Source organism: Ctenopharyngodon idella, chromosome 20, assembly GCF_019924925.1.
Source record: "Ctenopharyngodon idella isolate HZGC_01 chromosome 20, HZGC01, whole genome shotgun sequence".
In the NCBI taxonomy this organism is placed as follows: Eukaryota; Metazoa; Chordata; class Actinopteri; order Cypriniformes; family Xenocyprididae; genus Ctenopharyngodon; species Ctenopharyngodon idella.
Window position 1 is genome coordinate 26,039,257 of NC_067239.1, and position 27,740 is coordinate 26,066,996.

At 36.7% G+C, this 27,740-nt stretch overlaps 1 long non-coding RNA gene across 2 annotated transcripts; it reads left to right on the top strand.

Moving 5' to 3' along the window:
- The first annotated feature begins 57 nt into the window (after nt 1–57).
- On the top strand, nt 58–27,740 carry LOC127502835 (uncharacterized). 2 transcript variants are annotated; one of them, XR_007926942.1, is made up of 4 exons: nt 58–821; nt 2,902–2,950; nt 26,078–26,164; nt 27,204–27,740. It is a non-coding gene; the product is annotated as an uncharacterized LOC127502835 (long non-coding RNA). The 2 variants fall into 2 exon arrangements; XR_007926943.1 differs by having other exon boundaries at nt 26,078–26,155.

Genomic DNA, 27,740 nt, shown 5'->3' on the forward strand with positions numbered 1-27,740 from the left:
AACACCAGCGCTGAAAAATGAATTGCGTGGTTCTAGTGTTCGTGTTTTGAATGGCTGTGTGTTGCACAAATCCTATTAAATCTCAGAAAACATAGCTTTTTAAAACAAAAGCACAACTGTTTTAAAACTTAAATTAGAATAGTTTTTTGGTGAATTCTGTCTTCTCAGATAAGTAAACACAATAAAACCACATTAGTATGTAGTATGAAAGCATATGAGTAGCAATATTTAATTTGAAATGTAATGTGGTAAAATGGCAATGTATTTCTGTATTTAAATGGACATTTTCCATACCACTAGCATACATTCAGACAAAATTCAAGTATGTAATGAAGGCAGATCCTATGGCCACGTTCACACTGTCAGTTTTTGGGATTGACAACCACATTTACTTACAGGTGTGAGTCTTGAAATGTCTCGTTCACACAGCAACTTACAGTAACGTCTGGAACACTGTCTGTATGAACGTGCAACGAGACTCAAGCCCGTATTCTCTTACTAGTAACCATAACGACAGTGACCAACGTAATATTAAAGATGGCGACGTCCATAAAACTGAAAAGTATTATCACTTTTGACATGACAGGAGACTAACTGAACGGCGAGTTCATCCATTTAAACTTTATTAACCAACAGCAGCATGTAAACGCGCTGGCCAGAGTCTAGCACACGTGTCTTTGCACACGCATGTCATGTTCTTTGCGACGTCTCGCGCATGACACGGCATTTGAATTTGGAAAAGAAACACAAAACTGCTCCGGTGGAGAACAGTGACTGGATCCAGCACCTTCAGATGACACACAGCTCACATCTTTGTCGCAGTAAGTTACAGAAAGTGAAACCACACACAAAACACCTTAGCAGAGCGGCTCTCTCACACTGTATTACGTGACAGACCACTAGTTGTCCAGTTGTCCGTTCACACACCGCGAATATTCTGAGAATGCGGTTGTGAGTCCTGAAAATTTACGGGTGTGAGTTCAGTTATAGTATGCAGTTGTAACTCCCGTAAATAACCGTACTGTGTGTGAACGTAACCGTATTAAGGACTCAAATACAGGACTGACAGCCGTATTCTGCTGCTGCGTGAACGTGGCCTATGATTGGTCGGAGTCTGCGTGGAACGGGAAATGGAAAATCCGGAGTGCATCTAGAGAAGAGTGATTAAAGAACGCAGTGAGGGAAATCAGTCTCGCTCCGTTCCACTCGTTTACGATACTCCATAACGGCTTTTAGTCTGTGGTTCGCTTAGTGATGCTCAAAGCTTGATACCTCGGCTTGTTTTGGAACTAATTTCTTTGACGGAGAAGAAACATATGAACACATTTTTTTTATTATTATTATTATTTACTTACTTTAGTACTCTTGTAATAAAAATACACAGCTCCATGAACACATTTCGGTTTGCGGCCTCACGACAACAGCCGAATCACACCTGTGCAGATATTCACTTTTTCTTGTGTGATAGATACTTTAACATTTTTTCCCCACATAAATCATGTTGTTTTTCATAATTTTTGTTAATTCTTTAATAAATAGGCTGTTTGTGACAATTTAATGGCCGGTGTATTTTCAATAAACTATCTTGCTTTATTTTTCAAGGGTAATAATGATGCACATTTTTAATATCTTTTTCTTTGAAGCCACTAGTCAAAACTTCAAAGGTGCATTCATTAATTTTGCCTTATTAAGAAGTGAACAGTGCTTTACAAAATGTTTGAAATTATGTTCAATCACATGAGATGACAAGTCCAGTCATATTTGTAGCATAAAAGTTTAGTTTCCATGGAGAGGGTTCCCTCATGGGAGCAGACATATTGAGATCACATGACCAGCCGAACCCCCTGGCATTGGATACTTTTGCTTGTTCAATAAATAATTACATCAATAAATAATAACATCGATGGCATATATAAAACTAAATGCTTTTGCAAGATACTAAATCCCTGTGGCTAGGTGTCAATAAGTCCAAGTATCATATTGACCGGGACAAAAAATATATATATTTATAAAACGGTGAGTTCCTGTCCTTGATTCTGATTGGTCAATAGCTGTTTTATTCATGATAAAACACGGCTATGACCGCTTCACCCAACGGTTCTGTGTATCGCTACACAACACCCTTACCAACCACTCTTAGCAATGTAAACTGTTTGTTCTTTATTTATAATGTTCATTGAAGCTTACTGTATTATGTAGAAGAGTATTGTGAGAAAGTGATCAATTGAACGAGTTTATTACCTGCATTCAGATTTAGCATTTTCCTTTAGGTCAGTCCTATGTTCATAATAAAAAATCTGTTTAAATGTCCGCTGCAATATCTTGTCCTTTTAACAGTTAAGGGGTTTTACCGTGACTAACAGCGCTAATCAAAGCATTTGTCAGTTGCGTCTTGTTCCGTGTTCACAACAATTCAGTCTTTTCAATGTAAAAGTCTTCGCTACTGAGTGGCTCACTCATAAAGACAGTCTTTGCCGCCATCTAATGGTGTAATAATGTAAATTCTGTTGCTGTTCACGGTTAGGGACTATTTTTTCTGGCGGAAGGAAGGCTTTTAGTGATTTTACTTCATGAAAGTTGCATTGATACATATTTTTTGGCTTTAATATTTGTATTGTGAGGTAACCATTTTATAAAAGCAATAAGGTACTCGAGGCTAGTGCTGTATCGTGAATAAGTCACGGCTGAAGGGCGTTGTTAGGCACGACACGAAGCGGAGCTTATTCATGATACAGCACAGCCTCTCGTACCTTATTGCTTACAAAATAAATAAATAAAATACTTAGTGCATCCTAGTGGTGTGTACCTTTTTTTGTTTACTTAAAATAAACCTACGTGTACCCAGAGAAATGTCTATTGGAGAAAAGTGTGACACCTAACCCCAGTGTCTTATTTTAACAGCAGATCCAGTTTGACATATTGCAGTTGCAGATCATACAGTTTGCAGCATGTGAGTATTATTAAACTTATGTATTTTAAAATGTCACTTTTAAGTTATTACAGTAAACCATTTGGCATTTGGTTACATTTTGCCATTATAAATCAACTGTTAAGTAAACAATGTAAAATAATTTTCAGCAACATGTGTAACAGTGGAGTAGATGGGAAAAGTCTTTTGAAGGACTATTAGGGAACTGAGGATTGAGTTAAATTTATGATACATTGTACAGGTGCTGGTCATATAATTAGAATATCATCAAAAAGTTGATTTATTTAACTAATTCCATTCTAAAAGTGAAACTTGTATATTATATTCATTCATTACACACAGACTGATATATTTCAAATGTTTATTTCTTTTAATTTTGATGATTATAACTGACAACTAAGGAAAATCCCAAATTCAGTATCTCAGAAAATTAGAACATTACTTAAGACCAATACAAAGAAAGGATTTTTAGAAATCTTGGCCAACTGAAAAGTATGAACATGAAAAGTATGAGCATGTACAACACTCAATACTTAGTTGGGGCTCCTTTTGCCTGAATTACTGCAGCAATGCGGCGTGGCTTGGAGTCGATCAGTCTGTGGCACTGCTCAGGTGTTATAAGAGCCCAGGTTGCTCTGATAGTGGCCTTCAGCTCTTCTGCATTGTTGGGTCTGGCATATCGCATCTTCCTCTTCACAATACCCCATAGATTTTCTATGGGGTTAAGGTCAGGCGAGTTTGCTGGCCAATTAAGAACAGGGATACCATGGTCCTTAAACCAGGTACTGGTAGCTTTGACACTGTGTGCAGGTGCCAAGTCCTGTTGGAAAATGAAATCTGCATCTCCATAAAGTTGGTCAGCAGCAGGAAGCATGAAGTGCTCTAAAACTTCCTGGTATAAGGCTGCGTTGACCTTGGACCTCAGAAAACACAGTGGACCAACACCAGCAGATGACATGGCACCCCAAACCATCACTGACTGTGGAAACTTTACACTGAACCTCAAGCAACGTGGATTGTGTGCCTCTCCTCTCTTCCTCCAGACTCTGGGACCCTGATTTCCAAAGGAAATGCAAAATTTACAGGGAACATAACTTTGGACCACTCAGCAGCAGTCCAGTCCTTTTTGTCTTTAGCCCAGGCGAGACGCTTCTGACGCTGTCTGTTGTTCAAGAGTGGCTTGACACAAGGAATGCGAGAGCTGAAACCCGTGTCTTGCATACGTCTGTGCGTAGTCATTCTTGAAGCACTGACTCCAGCTGCAGTCCACTCTTTGTGAATCTCCCCCACATTTTTGAATGGGTTTTGTTTCACAATCCTCTCCAGGTTGCGGTTATCCCTATTGCTTGTACACTTTTTTCTACCACATCTTTTCCTTCCCTTTCGCCTCTCTATTAATGTGCTTGGACACAGAGCTCTGTGAACAGCCAGCCTCTTTTGCAATGACCTTTTGTGTCTTGCCCTCCTTGTGCAAGGTGTCAATGGTCGTTTTTTGGACAACTGTCAAGTCAGCAGTCTTCCCCATGATTGTGTAGCCTACAGAACTAGACTGAGAGACCATTTAAATGCCTTTGCAGGTGTTTTGAATTAATTAGCTGATTAGAGTGTGGCACCAGGTGTCTTCAATATTGAACCTTTTCACAATATTCTAATTTTCTGAGATACTGAATTTGGGATTTTCCTTAGTTGTCAGTTGTAATCATCAAAAGTAAAAGAAATAAATATTTGAAATATATCAGTCTGTGTGTAATGAATGAATATAATATACAAGTTTCACTTTTTGAATGGAATTACTGAAATAAATCAACTTTTTGATGATATTCTATTTATATGACCAGCACCTGTATAAAGAGTCTGTTGGCACTTGTTCATTGCCAGTGCCATATTCTAACACTAGAGGTCAGCATTACACAGCATTGGTTGTACTGAAACCAATTTTGTCTGAAAAGTTCAGAAACAGATGACAGCTTGATTATTTGGCGTCATTACACTTGTTGAGGACATTCAGATTGTTGAAGTATAGTACATTAAATTGCAAATGCACACTAAACATGTGATAATATAGAGCAGAATGCAAGACGTTGTATTTAAGGGGTTAAAAGGGCAGCATTCTTCGACAAACCTAATCACCTGTGGGCATGTTGAGAATAAACTGTTGTCCTCCTCAAGGCCCTTTAGTCTGTTCTGAAGAGGATTTTACCTATGCAGCTGCAAAAAAAGCCTTCAAATGCTGCCCTCCAAAGCCCAGCTCTCTCTCTCCCACACGTACACACACATGTGATAGTAATTTCAGTTTTAGCTGATGTTATAAATAACTGATTATTGTGCTTTTTAAATGCTTAGCACTTGATTTAATTTGTTAAGCCAGCTGCAAAACAAATTGCCTTCTGAGAGAAAAGGCTGTATTTAATTAACCAGACCTGATGTTGGACAGAGTGTAACTGTAAGTGGACTAACAACACTATGAGACGAACATTAAGGTGAGCGTAAAAGAGAATGAACTTGACAAGCCTGACTAATGAGAGCAGACAGTAATATCACATCAAAGATTACATCAAAGAGTCTTTTCTAATAGCCATAATTACAACATTCTTTGATTCTTGGTAAGAGAGATTATGGAGATGGCGGGAATCAGTGCGAATTATAGTTAGACAGGTGATAGGAAAGTCACTACTGCATAGTATATAGAAAATTGCAATATACCACCTGAATTTTCTTTCTTTCTTTCTTGACAAACAGATTATATTATAATGACCTTATCTGATGTGTTTGGTTGGACTTTAGGAAGCACATTGTTATCATAACAAAGGAAAGGTAAATGTTTGGATAAGCAGATTTTGCATTTAATCTGATATGAAGTATGACCAATTCTAGATAATAACTGTTTAGCAACTTTACTGTAGATTGGTGCGATTCACGTTAATGCTGAAGCTATAATAGCATCACCAAACAGATTAGCAAAAATAATTACATAACATTTTAAATGATGATTATTATAGGTTTTTTTTTAAATAGTTCTTTTTGGAGACTAATGTAATTGTAAATTATGTCAAACAGGGCAAAGTTTTGAAAGTTCCACAATATTTTACTTATAATTGTATTTGAATATTAAGTTGTGATAGGTGAAAATATTATTCATAGTGTTTGAAAATAGTGTTCAAAGTGAAACCTTTAAAGTGCCCCTATGCTATTTTAAAGGTTGTTAATCTTGTTTTGGAGGTCTCCTACCAATAGGTTTACATGCATCCAAGGTCAAAAACACTTTTAATTTTCTCATAATATACATTGCACATCACCTCATTTCTCAGAGTCTGAAAACGGTTTGTTCAAAGATTCAGTGTGCCCTATCATACACCCGACGTAATGTGACGGCAGGCGCGACACAAGTGTTTTTTGCTAGTTTCAGTCTGACGTGGTTATCATTTTTAGGTCCAGTACCCACGTTGTTTAAATAGCAAATGCACTCGCGCCCATCTGTTCGCCCATGGGTGTGCTGGTCTGAAAATGAGGTGTGTTCAGGTGCATTGTTGGCGTATTGCTATTTTAAGGCAACTGAAAATGACTGCACCATTGACCAACCGAAACCTGGTCTAAAGTCAATGGCGCAGTATTTATTTTTTTGTTATTTAAAGGGTGCATTAGTAATATGCGCCTATAGGCGGGTACACAACACGCGTACACGCTTGTTACACACACACACACACACACACACACACACACACACACACACACACACAGGGACACGCAGCAGCACACAAACGTGCCAAATATTAAAAATAAAAATATTACAATGTAAAAGATTATTATTGTGTACATAAAGATAATAATGCCTAAATGTCATAATGGATAGTCATTGCATGTATCAGAATTACCTATTTGCAGTAATGATGAATGAAATTAACAAATTATTTGACCAATCGTGGCAAATGTTGGAAACTAAACGATCTGAATTTCAGCTGCGGAGGCTTCCTCAGCACTTTATACACAGTGATACGAACAGTAACAATGGCGTTGGTTTTATCATATCAATTCGAGCATGAGTCCTCACCCTTTGGAAGTGCATGTGAAGTAAATTTGCTTCTACAGCACAGAAAATAGGCCTCAGCTACAACTAGTGTTTGAAGTAGATGTCATTTGCAGGCAGCCAATGAAGACCATAGGCTGGCATTATGCAAATGTGTTACGTTGTTTTGTAGTTGTGTAACCGGAAGTAAGACCAGAATTGCTGATGACTTGTTTCAGCAGTTCAGAATCGATTCTTTCTTTTAGGAGACCGTAATATAATTTGTTGTGCATTTTGATCTTCAAAACTTTGCAGACCTTTTACACTCACAAACAACTAAACTACACAGTGCATGAAAGGTAATTTTCAAAAAAGCATAATAGGGGCACTTTAAAAAACAGTGCCCTACACTGTTTACACTTATGTTAGATATTTTGTCAGTGGTGCAAACACATGCCATGCACAATTGCAAAATTATGCCGAATTGCTCGAACGCAAGGTTGATGGTATGCTCATAATGTAAACAAACAAACAATCATAAACAAAAAACAGATGTCGTCTTACGTCTTACTAGTCATACGAGGTGGACTGACACACTGTATCATTGAACCCAGTTGCTTGGACAGGTTTGACATTTTCAGGTAGGTACACTCACTTTCCCTTGCCCTCTCTTTTTGTCTTTCATTTTCTTTTCTTTTTTTTCCCTCTTTTTTTTTCCAACAGAGTTGGACCAAAAAGCCTGGAAGGAATTGATATTTTCCATTGGATGTAGAACTTGGACCTCTGTTTTATAGTTGTTGTTCCCTCTCATTATTTGATTAATCCTGAAGTCTAAGAGAACCAAAATGAAACAGAGAAAAATATATTAGTGCTGAGCTCAACAGATTTATTTTTTACCTAATGAATAGATAAGTTTGGATTATGCCACGCAGAGCTGCCAAGGAGACCATTTTTATTGCTGTTCGAAACATCTTTGATTAAGTGAAGCTGAATGGTTTTGCCTCTCTGTATTAATTGGTGCAGTATTTCCATATTCCACCACACAAATTGAAATCAAATGATCTCATCATACAACTAGTTCCTGTTTTAGAGCCAATGTTTTAAACTGCAACAATAAAACACACCTTACCAGTTGGATGTCAGGGAGAAAAACTTTTTTCTTTACTTTGAGGAAGTTCTTTTTAAAGAGAACATAAAAACCATTTCGTTTCTTTCAGCCCGGTGAGACTTGGAAATGGTTATAGACGATATGCTAGCCAGGGGTAATAAAATGTATGTTTTCACATTTAGCCTCAGCATCAAGGAGTCGCCACGTATGACCTCACAAAGCTCAGAATCGAAGGTTAAATTAGGTGAAGAAATTATTTTTCTCTATTTTTCTAATAAGGGAGGTTTTATTGTTTCAACGACACAAGTATTTTCATTACAAATAACTCAATAATTAAGAACAATGATAAAAAAACAATGATAAAACTAGGACTATGTACCTTTTTAATGGTGTAAAAATGGAATATGGAAGTGAAATATATTGACCTTGAATGGTACTTTTTGTAATGTCAATTTAAATAATTATGTCTTTTTCTTTATTTATGATATTTTGTTAGTGTAGTACAGAAGTGAGTACACCCCTCACATTTTTGTAAATATTTTATTATATCTTTTCATGTGACAACAAAATGACACTTTGCTACAATGTAAAATAGTGAGTGTACAGCTTCTATAACAGTGTAAATTTGCTGTCCTCTCAAAATAACTTAACACACAGCCATTAATGTCTAAACCGCTGGCCACAAAAGCGAGTACACCCCTAAGTGAAAATGTCCAAATTGGGCCCAAAGTGTCAATATTTTGTGTGGCCACCATTATTTTCCAGCACTGCCTTAACCCTCTTGGGCATGGAGTTCACCAGAGCTTCACAGGTTCCCACTGGAGTCCTCTTCTACTCCTCCATGACGACATCACGGAGCTGGTGGATGTTAGAGACCTTGTGCTCTTCCACCTTCCATTTGAGGATGCCCCACAGATGCTCAATAGGGTTTAGGTACCCTCAGCTTCTTTAGCAAGGCAGTGGTCGTCTTGGAGGTGTGTTTGGGGTCGTTATCATGTTGGAATACTGCCCTGCGGCCCAGTCACCGAAGGGAGGGGATCATGCTCTGCTTCAGTATGTCACAGTACATGTTGGCATTCATGGTTCCCTCACTGAACTGTAGCTCCCCAGTGCCGACAGCACTCATGCAGCCCCAGACCATGACACTCCCACCACCGTGCTTGACTGTAGGCAAGACACACTTGTCTTTGTACTCCTCACCTGGTTGCTGCCACACACGCTTGACACCATCTGAACCAAAGAAGTTAATCTTGGTCTCATCAGACCACAGGACATGGTTCCAGTAATCCATGTCCTTAGTCTGCTTGTCTTCAGCAAACTGTTTGCAAGCTTACTTGTGCATCATCTTTAGAAGAGGGTTCCTTCTGGGACGACAGGCATGCAGACCAATTTGATGTAGTGTGCGGCTTATGGTCTGAGCACTGACAGGCTGATCCCCCACCCCTTCAACCTCTGCAGCAATGCTGGCAGCACTCATACGTCTATTTCCCAAACGCAACCTCTGGATATGACGCTGAGCACGTGCACTCAACTTCTTTGGTCGACCATGGCGAGGCCTGTTCTGAATGGAACCTGTCCTGTTAAACCACTGTATGGTCTTGGCCATCGTGCTGCAGCTCAGTTTCAGGGTCTTGGCAATCTTCTTATAGCCTACGCCATCTTTATGTAGAGCAACAATTCTTTTTTTCAGATCCTCAGAGAGTTCTTTGCCATGAGGTGCCATGTTGAACTTCCAGTGACCAGTATGAGAGAGTGAGAGCAATAACACCAAATTTAACACACCTGCTCCCCATTCACACCTGAGATCTTGTAACACTAACGAGTCACGTGACACCGGGGAGAGAAAATGGCTAATTGGGCCCAATTTGGACATTTTTACTTAGGGGTGTACTCACTTTTGTGGCCAGCGGTTTAGACATTAATGGCTGTGTGTTGAGCTATTTTGAGGGGACAGCAAATTTACACCGTTATACAAGCTGTACACTCACTACTTTACATTGTAGCAAAGTGTCATTTCTTCAGTGTTGTCACATGAAAAGATATAATAAAATATTTACAAAAATGTGAGGGGTGTACTCACTTCTGTGAGATACTTGTATATATACACACACTACCCAGACAAAAAAAAAGTCGCTGTTTGGATTTAAATAGGGAAATGCTTAAAAGTCTGTATTGGATCATTATTGCAGTGATTATTATGTTTCTGGCATGTTATATGTTTGGCAACATTTTTTTTAACCCTAAGTGATGAAGTGTGCAGCTTTTCATTTCTTAAACAGCCATGTAGGAAGATGTATCATGGCCATATTCCAGGATGACAATGTCAAGATTCATCAGGCTTAAAATGTGAAATAATGGTTGGGAGGGAGCATGAAGAATCATTTTCACACATGAATTGGCACCTCTGAGTCCAGACCTTAAATTCATTGAAAGTCTTTGGGATGTGCTAGAGGAGACTTTACAGAGTGTTTGACTCTTGTATTGTCAATACAAGATCTTGACCAACAATTGATGCACCTTTTGATGTAACATTTATCTTGGCTTTGTCATTCTGGAATATGGCCATGATACATCTTCCTACATGGTTGTTTAAGAAACGAAAAGCTACACACTCCATCAATTAAGGTTAGAAGAACCATTGCCAACATACAACATGCTAGAAACATAATAATCACTGCAAAATGTATAGCAATATATAGCCTATGATCACCAAAAGGATTGATATCTCATGATAAATATGATGTTAGCCTTTTTCCAATGCACCCAGCTCTTCTGCCACCTCATTAACGCATTAGTCACTATCAAAGATGGGGAAACGTTCACATCTGGCCTTTGTTTCTTCACTTTTGTAGGCCTATTACATAACCTGAAGCCTTTCAGGCTTTTGTTTGAAATCCCAAAGCTTTTACAATTTGTATGCCTGACAATCCTGGTTTCCATTTAAATGACTTTTCTCGAAATTTCTTTCCTGATTCACCTCCATGATAATGAAGCAATGAAGCAATTTAGTCAGCATGTATTCTGTTTTCACTCCATCGGGGGTTTGCATCATAGCATGCCAAGTGTCATAAAAGTAAAGAGATAAATAATGCAGCCAAGCTCTCAGAACCACCTGGCATGTACATTTATATGCTTCAGTATTAACATTTTTTGTGCTTTATTGCTCAGAAAACACTTAGCGCTGTGTCATTAGGCCACGGGGATGTGATTGGTCGTATTCTGCAGTTTCACATGGCCCAGGTGGGGGTCAATTTTTTGCATTTCCATTTGGAAAAGAAAAAAAAAATCCATGATACCATTTCTCTGTCTTCCCAAAAGAGGAAAAAAAAAAAAAAATGTATTAGAAACACCCATCCGTAGTGTTAACCAGTTTCATTCATTTAATGCCAAGGTAGTAAAACACAAAGTATAGTGCTATAAATTATAATTATTTAAAAAAAAGAAAAGAAAAATTTCTAGATGTATACTATACACACAGTCTTTGAAAAAGGTCTCTTATGACTTAGGAGGTTCCACAGTGTTTTGGATGCTGCCAGAAAGCAGCTGTCTACATAGGCAGCGAATCAGCTCACCTAGGCTTAAATGTTGGACAGATGGAGTGCTAACTACCCTCAAGAGAGCAAGTTGTGAGGCTTTACCTTGCCAGGTGTTTCTCATTTTGGTTATAGTGGAGAAATGTGAATCCCTCTTCATTGAAAGACCTGGTACAAAGAGTGGATTCAGAGGGAGGTATTTGATGATGCCAGGTTTAAGACTCCTGTTGTGTCTCATATGCATATTCAGCACTTCCCCATAAACACAGAGGCTGTAAATACAGAGGAACAGCCAACTGTGTACAAGTTGTAACCACTAAAATATCCCTGGCAGACCACAAACCAGGAGGTGTGTGAGCTGAGAATGACTTTACATGGGAATTACAATTTAAAATGATCTGCCTGAGAGTGTGTGATTTCTGAGGGTTCAAAGTTCTCATGTCTTTAAAAAAATCTGTTTAATAATAATATGTATTGTAAGATATAGTACTTCATCAATCCCCTGCACTGCAAAATGTTATATTCTTATTTAGTATTTTTGACTTGTTTTCCAGTACAAATATCTGAATCTTCTTAAATCAAGTACATTTAATTGAGAAGCAAAATTACTTAAAATATTAAGTCTTGTTTCTGGAAAAAAAGTCAAATTAAATTAATAAATTAAGATATTTTTTTCATCCCATTGGCAGTTTTCTTGTTTTAAGCAAGAACTCACATAATTTTTATACAGTTTTCTTGAAAACAAGATATAATTTTGCTTCTCAAGTAAATGTCTTGATTTAAGAATGTTTAGACATTTGTACTGGAAAACAAGGCAAAAATTTTTAAGAAAAATTTTAGTTTTTTCTGTGTGCATGGGGCATTATAACAGTAAACATTAAAAATACAATATGAAATAATAAGAAATAATTTTTAAATAGTGCAATTGACTATATGCACAGTTACTTCCTGGTTTTCGTTAAGCCAGCTTGGGCATTTCCGGTGAACTGTTAGCTGATCATTCTGTACTCGTACATCGACACAAAACCGTCAGTGGTTGACTTTTTAATGTTGTATTGATATTTTAATGCAGTTATCACATTTACCTAATTTGCCAATAAACCAGTTTTATTGATTGCAAGCTATTGGGACCATTTAAGAAATGCCGTGTCTGTAATTACGCACAGGCATTTTTTTTTTCCAGCACTTCAAATGTTATTTTTAATGTGATGACCACAAACATTATTTCTTCATCCTTCTGAGATTGTCCCTATTTGTAAAACTGAACGATTCAAAATGTAGGAAATCCAACATTTGATAGAAAACACTTATTTAAAAATAAAAAAAGACATGAATTACCACTATAACCAGCAGGTGGCAGCAGAGTAGCATTTATTTGCGTATATGTTATCCATTTTCTGTAATAGTTTTTCACTTAGTTTCGCTTTTGAATAAATATTAAACATTATAAAATGACTAGGTTTAAAAATAGATTTTGTCAATGTGAAGTATGTACTCACAAAATCTTATGAAAAACAATAACTTTTCTTGTGAATGAAGTAGGCCTACATAGAAAGCAAGCACCGCGTTTTCCCTTTGTAACCACAGAAGCTGTCAGTCAGTGCAGCGCAAGCTCAACGATTTTGGCACACTTGTGAAAACTGAATGCAATGAATCTAACTAAAGTGCACAATAAATACTTAATTTTTGACGCTTTTTTCACACGAAAGTGTGAAACAGATGGTCGAATTGAATTTAACTGAGGAGGAACACTGAGATACGTCTTTATTTGTTTATTTATTTATTTATTTTTATGTCGTTTTACGTTTGAATAACTAAATTAATGCTATGCCTGATTATTTAAGTGACTATATTCTGATTACAAACTAAGTATTACACTATTGATGTTCAACACACAAGCAAGTGACATTTCACCGGAAGTTTTCCAGCTGGCTTATATTATTGCGGAAGTACTAAAGAACACTCCGTGCATATAGTAAATTACAGCTGAATGATTATTGGAGAAAGATGGTTTTTCCTTGGCAGAGTGTGTAATTACAGCATCTGCCAGAAGGGGCCAAATGGGCTGTGCTAAACAGCCAAACCCTGACCATTTGGTTGCATCTTACTGCAAAATAAAAGTAAGGACAGACTTATAGTTTGACTCAATATGTTACAGTATTCAGACTATATTGCAAGTGTATGAAAGTAGTGCCAAACATTGATAACATTAAAAAAAAAAAAAAATGTGATTGCTCTTGCAAGTTACTGCAAAACTGCTCAAATGATCACATCCATGTTGCCTCACTTTTAATTGCCTTGGAGACTAAAACGAATCGCTTGGCTTTTGTTAATCTAACAATTACATTGTATGATATTTGTTATAGCTAAAATGAACTAACAACAGTTCCACTGAGAATGGAATTAAACAATCTGTGGCAAAAATGGAAATAAACTAAACAGCTGCCTGTTTGATCTTCACATTGCATTTTTGGATACTAGATATAATTTCAACTCGCAGGTGCTGGAACTATACATTGTTGTGCAAATGTGTACAATCACATCGCTAACATCTTAACCATACCTTGCTATATCCAGCATAAAGAACCACACGCGTTTTTTAAGTTTTTGAAGGTTTTATGCTTTTCGTTCAGGAATGAGTTGTTAAGCTCCAGCCACTTGATCTGGGCAAGTCTGGTCCTCCACCCACTGTCTGGATTTACTTTCTAAGCAAAGCTGTTTTTAATACAGGCTATTTGATATCCAACTCTATCCCCCGTAGTCCACGACTTGTTTTGGCATATGATACGGAGTGTGACCATTTTAGAGGCATCGACTTGGGTGTCCTCTAGGTTTAGAAGAAATACAGCCACTGCTGAACATGAAGGTATAAAACCAGCCAGTTTTTACCATCAGGCCTTTGGGTTTGTTAACCCATTCAGACACAGGATCTATTCCAGTGAACATCATTTTCAACTTTTTGCTTTAAATAGAAATCTTTTAACATTCTATCTTCAATTTCATGTGTCATTGCGAAATAAAATTATAAATGTATTTCTTTAAAAAAAAAAAAAAATTCTCTCTGACCCCAAACTTTTGAGTGGTAGTGTATATCTTGTCTAAACAATTGTTAGGCTAGTTTGCATGGCCTGCTGTGTATTATTGTAAATGCAGTAACATTGGGAGCAAAATGCATATTTCAACATGGACAGCTATTCAAAAGCTACATTGCATTCTGACAATTTTTGTTTGTTGCAAGCAATATCACAAGTTGTTTCATTATATTTTAGTAGATTTTTTTTTTTTTATAGGGCTCAGGTTTATCACTAGTGAAGTGTTTAGGGATGTGCATGTTTTATGGTGCAATTAGACAGTCAGTGTTTTCATGATATCATTTTCAGCATGGTCTTCTCATGGTATTTCTAGCTACAGAACTGAGTGTCCATAAACAATAATGACAGATTTTCACTGAGAAGAATAGGATAGTTTTCAAAATTTCATTTTTGGGTGAATTATCCCTTTAACTGATTTTCAGATATTACTGTAGGTAAAAAAAAAAAAAAAAAAGATATTACTGTAGGTCATGTTTAGTGACATTGCTTCATAGTATCATATTATAGAGTTACATTTCTTACACAAATCAGCTTGCAAATCAGCTTGGTGTACATCTGCTTTGAGTATCTGAGTCATGCTTTTGTTCTGTGCTGATTTCTTGCAGCCACAATAGAACTTTTGAATGAATGTCATCAGAAGTGTTTCAATGTTGTACAGTTGGATACAAATTAGACAAAAGCCCAAAACAAATGAATTATATTTTTTTAAAGATGATGTTTCAAATGATGTTGGCATTGTCAGTTTACCTTTATTTTCTCACATTTGTTCAGTTGTTTTGGTTCTGAGCAGGTGAGCATGCAAGAATATTGGATTTGGATATTTCGATAACAGTGTTCTTTGTCCATCCGTTATCTGCTTTGTAGCTACTTGCTATTATCTCTGAAAAAGTGTGACAGACGGATACAGCTGAAGACGTTCTGTATGGCTTCTTTGTGTGATTACAGATACACTGACAGAGGCCTTTTTCATACACTAGCCTTGAGCTCATCAGTTTTTCTTCAAATGCGATAAATTACTGCTGAAACCCTTTGTTTGTTTGAAATAGTGGACTACAGTTTAGAGGCCTAAAGACACCTTTTAATTCAGTACATCCTCTTATTGCCAAAATTAAACATTTCTCACCCTTAATGGAATAAAACAGAAAGAAAGTTTAATAGAATGTTAATGTGTCTCTTTTCATATAAGATTATCAGTAAACAATGACTTAAATTTATTTTTTTTCCTCTCTTAAAGCTGTTATATATGGAAGCTTGTTTCCGCCACTAAATAAAAAATAAAAAAAGGTAATTGCAACTCTTTATCTCCCAATTCTGACTTCTTTTCTCAGAATTGCGAGATAAAAATTTGCAATTGCAAGTTATAATGTCAGAATTGTGAGTTATAAACTCACAATTGTGGGATATAAACTCACAATCGCAAGAAATAAAGTCAGAATTGCAAGATATAGACCCTGCAATTCTGACATTTTTTCTCGCAATTGCGAGTTTATATCTCATAATTCTGATTTCTTTTCTCAGAATTGTGAGATATAAACTCGTTATAAAGTCCAATTCTGAGGAAAAAAGACTTAAGCCTATATCTCACAATTCTGATTTTAATTCTTAATTTTAAAATTACCTTTTTTATTTTTTATTCAGTGGCAGAAACAAGCTTCCATTTCAGAAGACTTGTATTGGAAATATAATGTATGGACTACTTTTATGCTGCTTTTTTTATCTTTTTTGCAGCTTGAAAGCCCATGATGACCCTTCACCTTCATGGCATGGAAAAGGGCGGTGTCAGCATTCTGCTAAACTTCTCCTTTTGTATTTCAAGAAAGTAACATTTTGGAATGGCATGAGGGTGAAGTAAATGAAAACAATGAATAGTAATAGTAAATGAAACTATTCCTATAAGTTGCTTATTTCATTACTACTTGCAAAAAAAAGAAAAAAGAAAAAAAAAAGAAATGGACATGAAATACTGATTTTAGCTGAAATAATTTTATTATCTAAGTACAAAGAGGCCACAGAGTGATACAAGAGACATGAATCTAGTAGGAAACTATAATGATTATACAGTTTAGCAAAAATATCTGACCAAGGAATGCAAAGGAATGATGCCTTTGACCAATCAGAATCAAGTATTACAGAGATCTGTGTAATAAAAGTAATTTAGCACCTCATCTGCCTCATTGCAAATGAACAATTGTCTATACAAGTTTGCTCATAGCGGCACATTAGCCTGTCCTTCTGATATCCTCTATAAACTCACAGGTGGTCTTATCCACATAGCTGCTCCCTGTGTTATCAGCTTATCCTGAACGTCTCTCTGGGGACCATGACCTCGATCCCAGGTGCACTTAGGTTTACGAAGTGAACGCACTGTGTGCTCTAATCGCTCAATGTTCTTTCCCTTGTTCCCCTTCTGTGGAGATATTTAATCATTCAACACACTTAACCTCAAGCTCACATCATGCTGAAGTGGAGGTTATGAGTCAATAGCCATGATTCACCCTGACTTGATACTTGTTTTTGTCCTTTTGGAGAAATTTAAAAAATGCTTGACGATTATCTGGTATTTGTCAGAAAAGCCTGCTATTGTCAAACAATGCTCTTTTAAAACAAAAAGAAAATTGGTCCCAAATTCAAAAATATGTGCTTTGGAGCCAACCACTTATACAAATCACAGGGTGTCAAGTATTTCAAAGCATGTGGTCTTAGGTAGTGAGTGTTTACTGCCACAATTGTACTGAAACTGAAATAGTCTCATTCATTCCTCTTCTTTACTGTCTTGCATTATTATCTTTATTAGTGTGAGGTGACCATGGTGTGATATGTTTGACTGGTTATCCCATAAAAATGTTAGGTTACACTTTATTTTGATGGTCCCCTTCAGTGATTCTGAGTGGTTAATCTCGGCATCCAGTGGGCAGATACAAACATTTTAGGCCTAAATTTAAGATTTATGTATTTGAATTGCATATAAATTTTCCATTCATTTGGATTACACATAATCTAATAAACTTAATGCATAATTTATTCAGTTAAAATGTATGAAGATGGTAAAAAATATGGCTAGTTGTGGAATAAGCAATATTCTATCATTTGTATCATATTAAAACAAATTGGAATTAATTATGATAAATATATAAACCTGGATGTTGTGTAATTAAAACACATTTAGTGTATTAATACTCTTACAGAAATTACATGTTTTTTATCTGTTCCGTTTATGTATGACTGACAAATATTAATTTATGTTAAAACTGTGTAATCCACATGGATGGAAATTTTATAAGCAGTTTAAATTCATAGATTTAGGCCTAAATATTTTTTTGTATTGTATTTTACTAGCTTTAAGATAATATTAATTTATGCATGATCAGGCAAGAGATGAGAGACTAAAGAACAACTGAATCTAATTAAATGGATGGAGAGGTTAGATTAATGCATCTAAGAAACAGGAAGTAAGCCCTATACATTTGTCACATGCACAATAGGCTTTTTAATTCACACTCAAGTCTTTTATCTACCATAAGTTGGGAAATGGTTCAATGAAATTTATAATGAACTCAATGTGAATAATGGCTTCCATCAGTCCCACTGCTTTTTTTTAACTTAGTTGGTTGTATCAAAAGTGCAGTGTTTGCCAGATGGCAAAAATAAACCATGTCAAGTGTGATTTCTCATAAATGGCTTTGATTCCATGGCATCAGAACTCAAGCTTGTTTTAATAACAACCACCTTCTGTGAACTTGTTGATGCTTTAAAATGTCATTGATGCACGTCAAATAATTGTGATTTGCTCTATAAACATCATTAAAATGGGTCAAGGCTAATCAAAATCTTTTGTAGATATTGGAAGTGAGAGTCGTTGGTGTGATGTAGTTTATTTTGAGCTTTTTTTGGTGAGAATCAACTTGCAGGATTGCTTGTTCGCTTGTTGCTTTTTGCTTACCCAGCATGAAAAGCTTATAGCACATTGCACTGGGGTTTCTGCAGGCCCAGTTCCAGGGGGTGCTAGAAAGCATCATCAAATGTAAGCAAGAGCACCCTCATTTGAAACTGTAATAAAAGTATTTTGGTGAAACAGATGTGGCAAACGCCAATCACTGATGTCTGTTGATCTCTTGAACACAGTGACCAATCAGAGGTGTTTAAAGGGTTATGCTGCCTTCATGTGCTATCGGAAATTTGATAATTCCCACTTCTGAAGTCGTGATTACGAGCTCATTGCATTCAGGTTTAGAAATGGGAGGGCGTTCATGTGCAATTTTTACCTAGGAAACTCGTATTTACGATAATTCCGAGAGCACGTGAAGGCAGCATTAGTTCACCCAAAAATGAAAATGATCCCATAATTCACTCAACCTCAAGCTATCCTAGATGTATATGACTTTCTTCTTTCAGCCGAACACAATCAGAGTTATATTAAAAAATATTCTGGCTCTTCCAAGCTTTATAATGGGAGTGAATAGTAACCGCGATTTTGAATCCCAAAAAAGCACATCCATCCATCATAAAAGTAATCCATACAGCTTCAGGGAGTTAATAAAGGCCTTCTGAAGCAAAGTGATGTGTTTTTGTAAGAAAAATATCCATATTTATAACTTTACAGACTATGATCACCATCTTCCGGTAACGTCCATCCGCGCGTTCATGAGAGAGTCGAGTTTCGCCATATGGATTTAGGAGTAGCGTAAGGTGAGAGTTTACGCCACTCGCGGTTCAAAGTAATACGGCTGGGCAACAAACTCAAGCTCCTCTGACATTTCTCTTTAAAAATTCTTATTTTAGACTTCTAATTTGTGACCGGTGTTTTGTTTTGCTCTATCCTCTGTGCTTTCGTATTCGTCAATACGTCATGCGTCAGGTCAAAGTTCAATCTTCTGCCAGAATGGCGCATGTACAGAAGCCAGTGATTCAAGTTTATAAAGTTATAAAAATGCATATTTTTCTTACAAAAAACGCATCACCTCGCTTCAGAAGGCCTTTATTAACTCCCTGGAGCTGTATGGATTACTTTTATGATGGATGGATGCATTTTTTGGGCTTCAAAATCTCGGTTACTATTCACTCTCATTACAGTTAAGCTCAAAAGTTTACATACCCCTTGCACAATCTGCAAAAATATTAATCATTTTAACAAAATAAGAAGAATCATGAAAATTGCATGTTGTTTTTTATTTAATACTGTCCTTAATAAACTATTTCACGTAACAGTTGTTTACATAAAGTCCACAAGACAAAAAAATAGCAGAATTTGTAAAAATGACCCCATTCAAAAGTTTACATACCCTTGATTCTTAATACTGTGTGTGGTTACCTGGATGATCCACGACTGTTTTTTTGTTGTGTGATGGTTGTTCATGAGTCTCTTGTTTGTTCTGAGCAGTTAAACTGAGCTCTGTTCTTCAGAAAAATCCTTCAGGTCCTGCAGATTCTTCAGTTTTCCAGCATCTTTTGCATATTTGAACCCTTTCCAGTAGTGACTCTATGATTTTGAGATCCGTCTTTTCACACTGAGGGACTCAAACACAACTATTACAAAAGCTGCAAACATTCACTGATGCTCCAGAAGGAAACACAATGCGTTAAGAGTCAGGGGTGAAAACTTTTGAACAAGAAGTTGATGTGCAAGTTTTTTTTATTTTGTTTAAAGAACATATTTTTTCATTTAGTTCTGCCCTTTGGAAGCTGCAAAAGATACTTACATGTTTCCCAGAAGACAAAAAAAGTACAATTTATTCTGTTCATCCAATTCAAAAAGTTTTCACCCCTGACTCTGAATGCATTGTGTTTCCTTCTGGAGCATCAGTGAATGTTTGCAGCTTTTGTAATAGTTGTGTTTGAGTCCCTCAGTTGTCCTCAGTGTGAAAAGATGGATCTCAGAATCATACAGTCACTGCTGTAAAGGGTTCAAATATGCAAAGGATGCTGGAAAACCAAGGAATCTGCAGGACCTGGAGGATTTTTCTGAAGAACAGAGCTCAGTTTAACTGCTCAGAACAAACAAGGGACTCATGAACAACCATCACAAAACAAAAAAACAGTCGTGGATCATCCAGGTAACCACACAGTATGAAGAATCAAGGGTATTTTGAACAGGGTCATTTTTATAAATTCTGCTATTTTTTTGTTTTGTCGACTTTATGTAAACAACTGTCATGTGAAATAGTTTATTCAGGACAGTACTAAATAAAAAATAACATGCAATTTTCATGATCCTTCTTATTTTGTTAAAATGATTCACATTTTTCTAGATTCTGCAAGGGGTATGTAAACTTTTGAGCTCAACTGTATAAAGCTGGAAAGAGCCAGAATATTTTTAAATATAACATCAATTGTGTTTGACTGAAAGAAGACGGTCATATACACCTATGGCTTGAGGGTGAGTAAATTATGGCATCATTTTCATTTTGAGGTGAACTAACCCTTTAAGTCAGAATCCACTCATCACTCATAACGGCGGAGTTTTTTGATCCTGGAACCAGGCCTGGGTTGTTGGTGTGTTCTAAGAGGTTTTAGCACGTTGCTATAGGGTTGCTAGGGTGTATTGGGTTCTTGCCTACTGTTCTATGAGTTTGTTTAAAATTATACTGTTCAAAAGTTTTGGGTCTGTAAGATTTTGTTTTTTAAATGAAAGACGTCTCAGCAAGGCTGCATTTATTTGATCAAACATACAGTAAAAAAAAATGCAATATTATGAAATATTATTACAAATATTACAAATATTATTTTTTAATATAATTTTATTTCTGTGATGGCTAGGTTGAGATTTTCAGCATCATTGACCCACATGATCCTTCAGAAATCATTCTGATATGCTTATTTGCTGCTCAAGAAACATTTAATATTATTATCAGTGTTAAAAACACGTAATTTATGCTGCTTAATAATTTTGTGGAAACTGATCCCCGCCCAGGATACTTTGATGAATAGAAAGTTGAAAATAACAGCATTTGTTTTAAATATATATTTTATTAATGTAAAAAAGTCTTTACTGTCACTTTTGATCAATTTAATGTATCCTTGGTGAATAAAAGTATTAATTTCTTTCAAAAAATAAAAACTTTTTAAGGTAGGTATGAGCAATAGATACCGTGATAATAGGAATAGTGACTAATTAAAATAACAGGAGTCGGAATAATAGAAAGTGATGGATTGCTTTTTGTTACACTGGTTGCTGTAATATATGTTGCCTAAAGTGTTCAACACTCAGGGTTCAGAAGTCCACACAACATGTATCTCTTAAAGAAAACTGACACTGATCCTTATGGCTTTCGTGTATAACAACCATATGATCCCAAAGGAATTTTAATGGTTCATCCACTGTGTTCCCATCACCACATTTGAGACACTTCCAGTCCAACATGTGGTTATTTCTCCGAATGGGATTCTCAAAGAGGAAAAGAAAACGTGTAAAAAAAGGAAGTGCTTGGATCTGAAACTACAAGTAATTGCATGTTCCTGGCAAAAAGTAGCACTATGTGCCTGTTTAGTTTTGTGTGTGGTTTGCTTGTTTTATACCTACGAGCAGATATGCACACAAGCCTTTAACTTGTATGCACTTATCGAATTGTAAACACTGGCAAGCAAGCCTGTATATTCATGTGGCAAGACTGTGGGGAGAGCAAACATGAGACTACAAGCTGTCCAGCTCCAGATTTCTGTATCTGGATGTGATAATGTTTTGACATATAGACACTTCGACCAAACTGTAAACAGTGTTTATGTGAGGCCAGATAGTGTTATGGGGCTTTGTCTGTCTGTCTGTCTCTCTGTCTATTGGTGCATTCCATTTTTCCTCCAGCTTGAGAAATTCCTAGGCCCCAGTAGGAACTTTTAACTGCAATAACCTCAAGTAGGATTTGCGACTGGGAAACTCTGGGGAAGCGCAACAACCCCTACTTCAGAATCCAATATGGCTCAACCATAGTGAAACAGTAGTAAAATGCTGATTATTAGCACTTCTGTTTGTCTGTTTTAATAAACTCAGTGGTCCACACAGTACTATCCAACCTCTATTTGTGGATATTATCTGTGCAAAATACCGCTTTTTTTATTTGTTTGTCTTTCTGTCGTTCTTTCTGTCTGTCTGTCTGTCTGTCAGCTTGCTATCTCTCTAGCTATATATGTCTGTCATTCTTTCTGTCTGTATGTCTTTCTTTCTGTGTGTCTGTTTGTTTGTCGTTCTTTCTTTCTGTGTCTGTCTGTCGTTCTTTCTGTCTGTCTGTCATTTCTTCACTCTGTCTGTCGTTCTTTCTGTCTGTCTGTCGTTCTTTCTGTCTTTCTGTCTGTCGTTCTTTCTGTCTCTGTCATTCTTTCTGTCTGTCGTTCTTTCTGTCTGTCTGTTATTCCTTCGCTCTGTCTGTCATTCCTTCTGTCTGTATGTCTGTCGTTCTTTCTGTCTGTCTGTCTGTCTATTCTTTCTGTCTGTCTGTCATTCCTTCGCTCTGTCTGTCATTCTTTCTGTCTGTCTGTATGTCTGTCGTTCTTTCGTTCGGTCTGTTGTTCTTTCTGTCTGTCTGTATGCCTGTCATTCTGTCTGTCTGTCTGTCGTTCTTTCGTTCTGTCTGACGTTCTTTGTCTGTCTGTCGTTCTTTCTGTCTGTTTGTCGTTCTTTCTGTCTGTCGTTATTTCTGTCTGTCTGTCGTTCATTCTGTCTGTCTGTTGTTCTTTCGTTCTGTCTGTCGTTCTTTCTGTCTGTCGTTCTTTCGTTCGGTCTGTTGTTCTTTCTGTCTGTCTGTATGCCTGTCATTCTGTCTGTCTGTCGTTCTTTCGTTCTGTCTGACGTTCTTTGTCTGTCGTTCTTTCTATCTGTTTGTCGTTCTTTCTGTCTGTCGTTATTTCTGTCTGTCTGTCGTTCATTCTGTCTGTCTGTTGTTCTTTCGTTCTGTCTGTGGTTCTTTCGTTCTGTCTGTCATTCTTTCTGTCTGTCTGTCGTTCTTTCTGTCTGTCTGTATGTCTGTCATTCTGTCTGTCTGTCTGTCGTTCTTTCTGTCTGTCTGTATGTCTGTCATTCTGTCTGTCTGTTGTTCTTTCGTTCTGTCTGTGGTTTTTTCGTTCTGTCTGTCATTCTGTCTGTCTGTCTGTCGTTCTTTCTGTCTGTCTGTATGTCTGTCATTCTGTCTGTCTGTCTGTCGTTCTTTCATTCTGTCTGGAGTTCTTTCTGTCTGTCTGGCGTTCTTTCATTCGTTTTTTGTTCTTTCTATCTTCTTTCTGTCATTCTTTCTGTCTGTTTGTCATTCTTTCTGTCGTTCTTTCGTTCGGTCTGTTGTTCTTTCTGTCTGTCTGTATGCCTGTCATTCTGTCTGTCTGTCTGTCGTTCTTTCGTTCTGTCTGACGTTCTTTGTCTGTCGTTCATTCTGTCTGTTTGTTGTTCTTTCTGTCTGTCATGCTTTCGTTCTGTCTGTGGTTCTTTCGTTCTGTCTGTCATTCTTTCTGTCTGTATGTCTGTCATTCTGTCTGTCGTTCTTTCATTCTGTCTGGCATTCTTTCTGTCTGTCTGGCGTTCTTTCATTCGTTTTTTTGTTCTTTCTATCCATCTGTCGTTCTTTCTGTCTGTTTGTCATTCTTTCTGTTGTTCTTTTTGTCATTCTTTCGTTCTGTCTGTCGTTCTTTCTGTCTGTCTGTCGTTCTTTTGTTCTGTCTGTCATTCTTTCTGTCTGTCTTTCTTTCGTTCTATCTGTAGTTCTTTGTCTGTCTGTTGTTCTTACTGTCTATCTGTCATTCTTTAGTTCTAGCTATCTGTCTGTCTGTCGTCCTTTAGTTATGTCTGTCTAGCTAGCTATCTGTCAATATATCTATCTATATATCCTTCTTTCTGTCTGTCTGTCTGTCATTCTATCTATCTATTGCTCTATCATTCTATCGTTCTATCTAACGTTCTTTCTATTGCTCTATCGTTCTGTCTGTCATCTGTCTGTCATTCTATCTATCGTTCTTTCTATGGTTCTGTCTGTCAAATCATCTTATAGCTTCATGTTTGTCCTCTTTCACATTGATATTAAACTGATATTAAACTTATGAAGAGCTCACAAAAAACATCTTGAGATGCAGTCTTTTTTATGTCGTCTTACTGCGCCAATTATTAGTTTAGCTTTGCTTCACTAAGCTGATTGTGAGGATGGTGCTGATCTTTTGGTCTCCGTCTTAATAACTGGTTCCTCTTCGCCAAATCTCCCTGATATGAGCCTTGACTTTCAAAGGGATTTCTTTATTAGTAGTCAAGCAGCAGCATAATCACCAGCTCCCAGGGAAAACCACTGAGTTAAATAATCAACTGTAAACAGCCAGGGAATGTTAATTATGCACTGGCTGCATCCTTAGAGGACAAAACATATTTAACTCGCAATTTTGAACGGCGGAGGAACCCCACACATGGTTGTGTGGGACCACACTAAATTCCACGTTTTCATTGCATCCAATGACATGTCTACACTGTAAAGTGATGTTTTGGACAATGGCATAAGATGCTGGCCCTCCTCACTGTTGTGCCTGTTGACAAAGGTGTAATTTAGAGAGTGCTTTCAGAAAGTGGATTGTCTCCTTATGCAATTTAGATCCTTTGAGATTATAATCAAGGTAATTTTGCTTAAATACAGTCACAGCTTTGACCATATTTGTCTCTAAAAGTCGTTCCTACCACTCTCGCACATCGCTTGTATAAACCGAACTGCTGACAAAAGCGAAATATCTTGTGCGCAGAAAACAAAACAGCTCTACAAATTAATGAAAAATAAAACAGTGCTGTTAGAAGATTGTCACTCAGAGACACCAACATCTGGCTCCTCTGTAGAGTTTGGAGGTCTTGAACAATTTCAACAGTAAAACATCACCCTGTGATAGCCAGAGGGACAAATGGGGCCTAAAACAGCATTTGGGTTGAGGACAGTTTGTGTTAATATTCCTATGATAAACGTCAATATGGTAAATATCATCTGCTCTCAAATTAAAATAAGCTGTTACTGAAAAGTCACTGATTTGATTTCCAAAACTTGTCGTGTGGGCTAACTTTCTGATCTCATATGAGAACAGTTAAGTGAGATCTGGTACAAAGCAAAATGTACAGATCTCACAAACATCACAGTGGACATTGTCACGTGTTTTCCATTTGTCACACGTTATTTGGTGTCCTCTCGTTAGTTTGTGATGTCCAAGTCAAGAATGTCCTGAAGCAACTCCCTGTTTCCTTGTTTTAAAGGTCCATCGAGATGCAGACAAAAATGAGAAGCTTCCAGCAGAGGTCCTTCTTTTATCAGTTTTATTGTGACAGGTTACCATGTGTTGGGACAAACTGCTCCAGTGCTTTATTGTGGACTTCGGCACATCGCTTTTATATCACATAAGAGGGCACAAACGCATATTCTACACATCTGCCCTTCATAAGATCTTTGTGTGTTATATGAATGTGTGCTTTTCTTGCAGGAGATGAGAGATGACACTAACAGAAGACACTGACACATTTTGACCATAAAGGACCAATGGTGTATGCTTGGAGACGAGGTTTGTGAGGTCTGGAGACTTTATGGCTATTTATAATGAATGTAAAGTATGTTTCAACAGTGTCCACCAAGTGCGCTATGCCAAATATTTAACAAATCAGTAACTGTCCTAATATAACACAAATAATGCAGTAGCCAAAAACAGCAAACTTGCCAATACAGTATTTTATGCCACATTTCAGAAAAAGACAGCAAAACAAGACCAAATACAGCAGAAATTGAACTTATTTAGAAACTAGGAACACAAAATGAGTACATTTGGTCTAAAAACAACCACTGAAAGGTGAAAAATTGAGGTAACATAATGATTTACCATTGTAAATCTCTTTTTTTTGTTTCTTTGTGGTGCTTTTCAGTAGACATTTTTCTTCTGTAAACATGTTTAACGTCTTTTAGTTTATCATTTTTATTTTATTATTTAACAAATGCTTTTTCTAACACTATTTTTTTTATTTTTCTTTATTATTGTGTCAATGCCGGTCACATTGGTTGCCACCGACTTGCAAATGACGTCAGAAAACACTTCTCACCGAAGATCGATCTGCCCTGGCTTTCTTATGTCTGACCTCAAGCTCTGTTCCAGTCATTATTTTTAAGTAGTAGGTGAGGGAATTAGTTTTATGTTGTCTGGAATGCATATTTTATTCAGCACAAAAGCACAATTGCGAGAATAATACTGCTTTTATACAAAACATTTACAAACAAGATATTATATTGTGTAACTTACATTTCAAGTGCAATATAACAAGTCTATTGTATTATATTTGCAATAAAAAAGGCATTTTCGCTAGCGGCCCCTCTAAATCCTCTTTCACTTATAAATGATTTCCTGAACAAGTCAAACATAATAAGTCAGTTATGTTGCATGACAAAACAACAGTATTATTGTCTTTAACCATGACAGAAAAACTCATCAATGGATGATCCATTCTAATGTTCTTCTATGTCTTTTCTTGTTGCATGACAAAACAACAGTATTATTGTCTTTAACCATGACAGAAAAACTCATCAATGGATGATCCATTCTAATGTTCTTCTATGTCTTCCAGGTCTTCCAAGTTTCCATGTTTTACAAAGATTTTGAGCCGATGGGTACCTGTTTTTTAATTTCCTGTCAAGGACCATGCTGGGATTCCTCACAAATTCAATAAGAGCAAAATAACCCTGTGTGATAAACATCAAAGCTGCCACATTTAAAAAGGAAGGACCATATGATGAAAGCACAGGGTAGGTTTGCATGCCTCAACAACAATGAAAAGAGCATTTTTGTTGTGCAGTTTGATTATATGAAGTAGATAGTAGTAAGTATTATTAACTTCCACTACTGAGTAATGTTGCACAGATGACCTGCAATTGCAATTGATGTTTTTCTCTCATATATATATATATATACACACACACACACACACACACACACATACTCACCGGCCACTTTATTAGTTACTAGAGCTGTCAATCGATTAAAAAAAAGAAAAAAAAACAGATTAATCACACATTTTTTCTGTGATTAATCGCGATTAATTGCAATTAAAAACACTTACGTTTTTATGTTTTTAATATATTTTATAATGTAATATTTATTTATT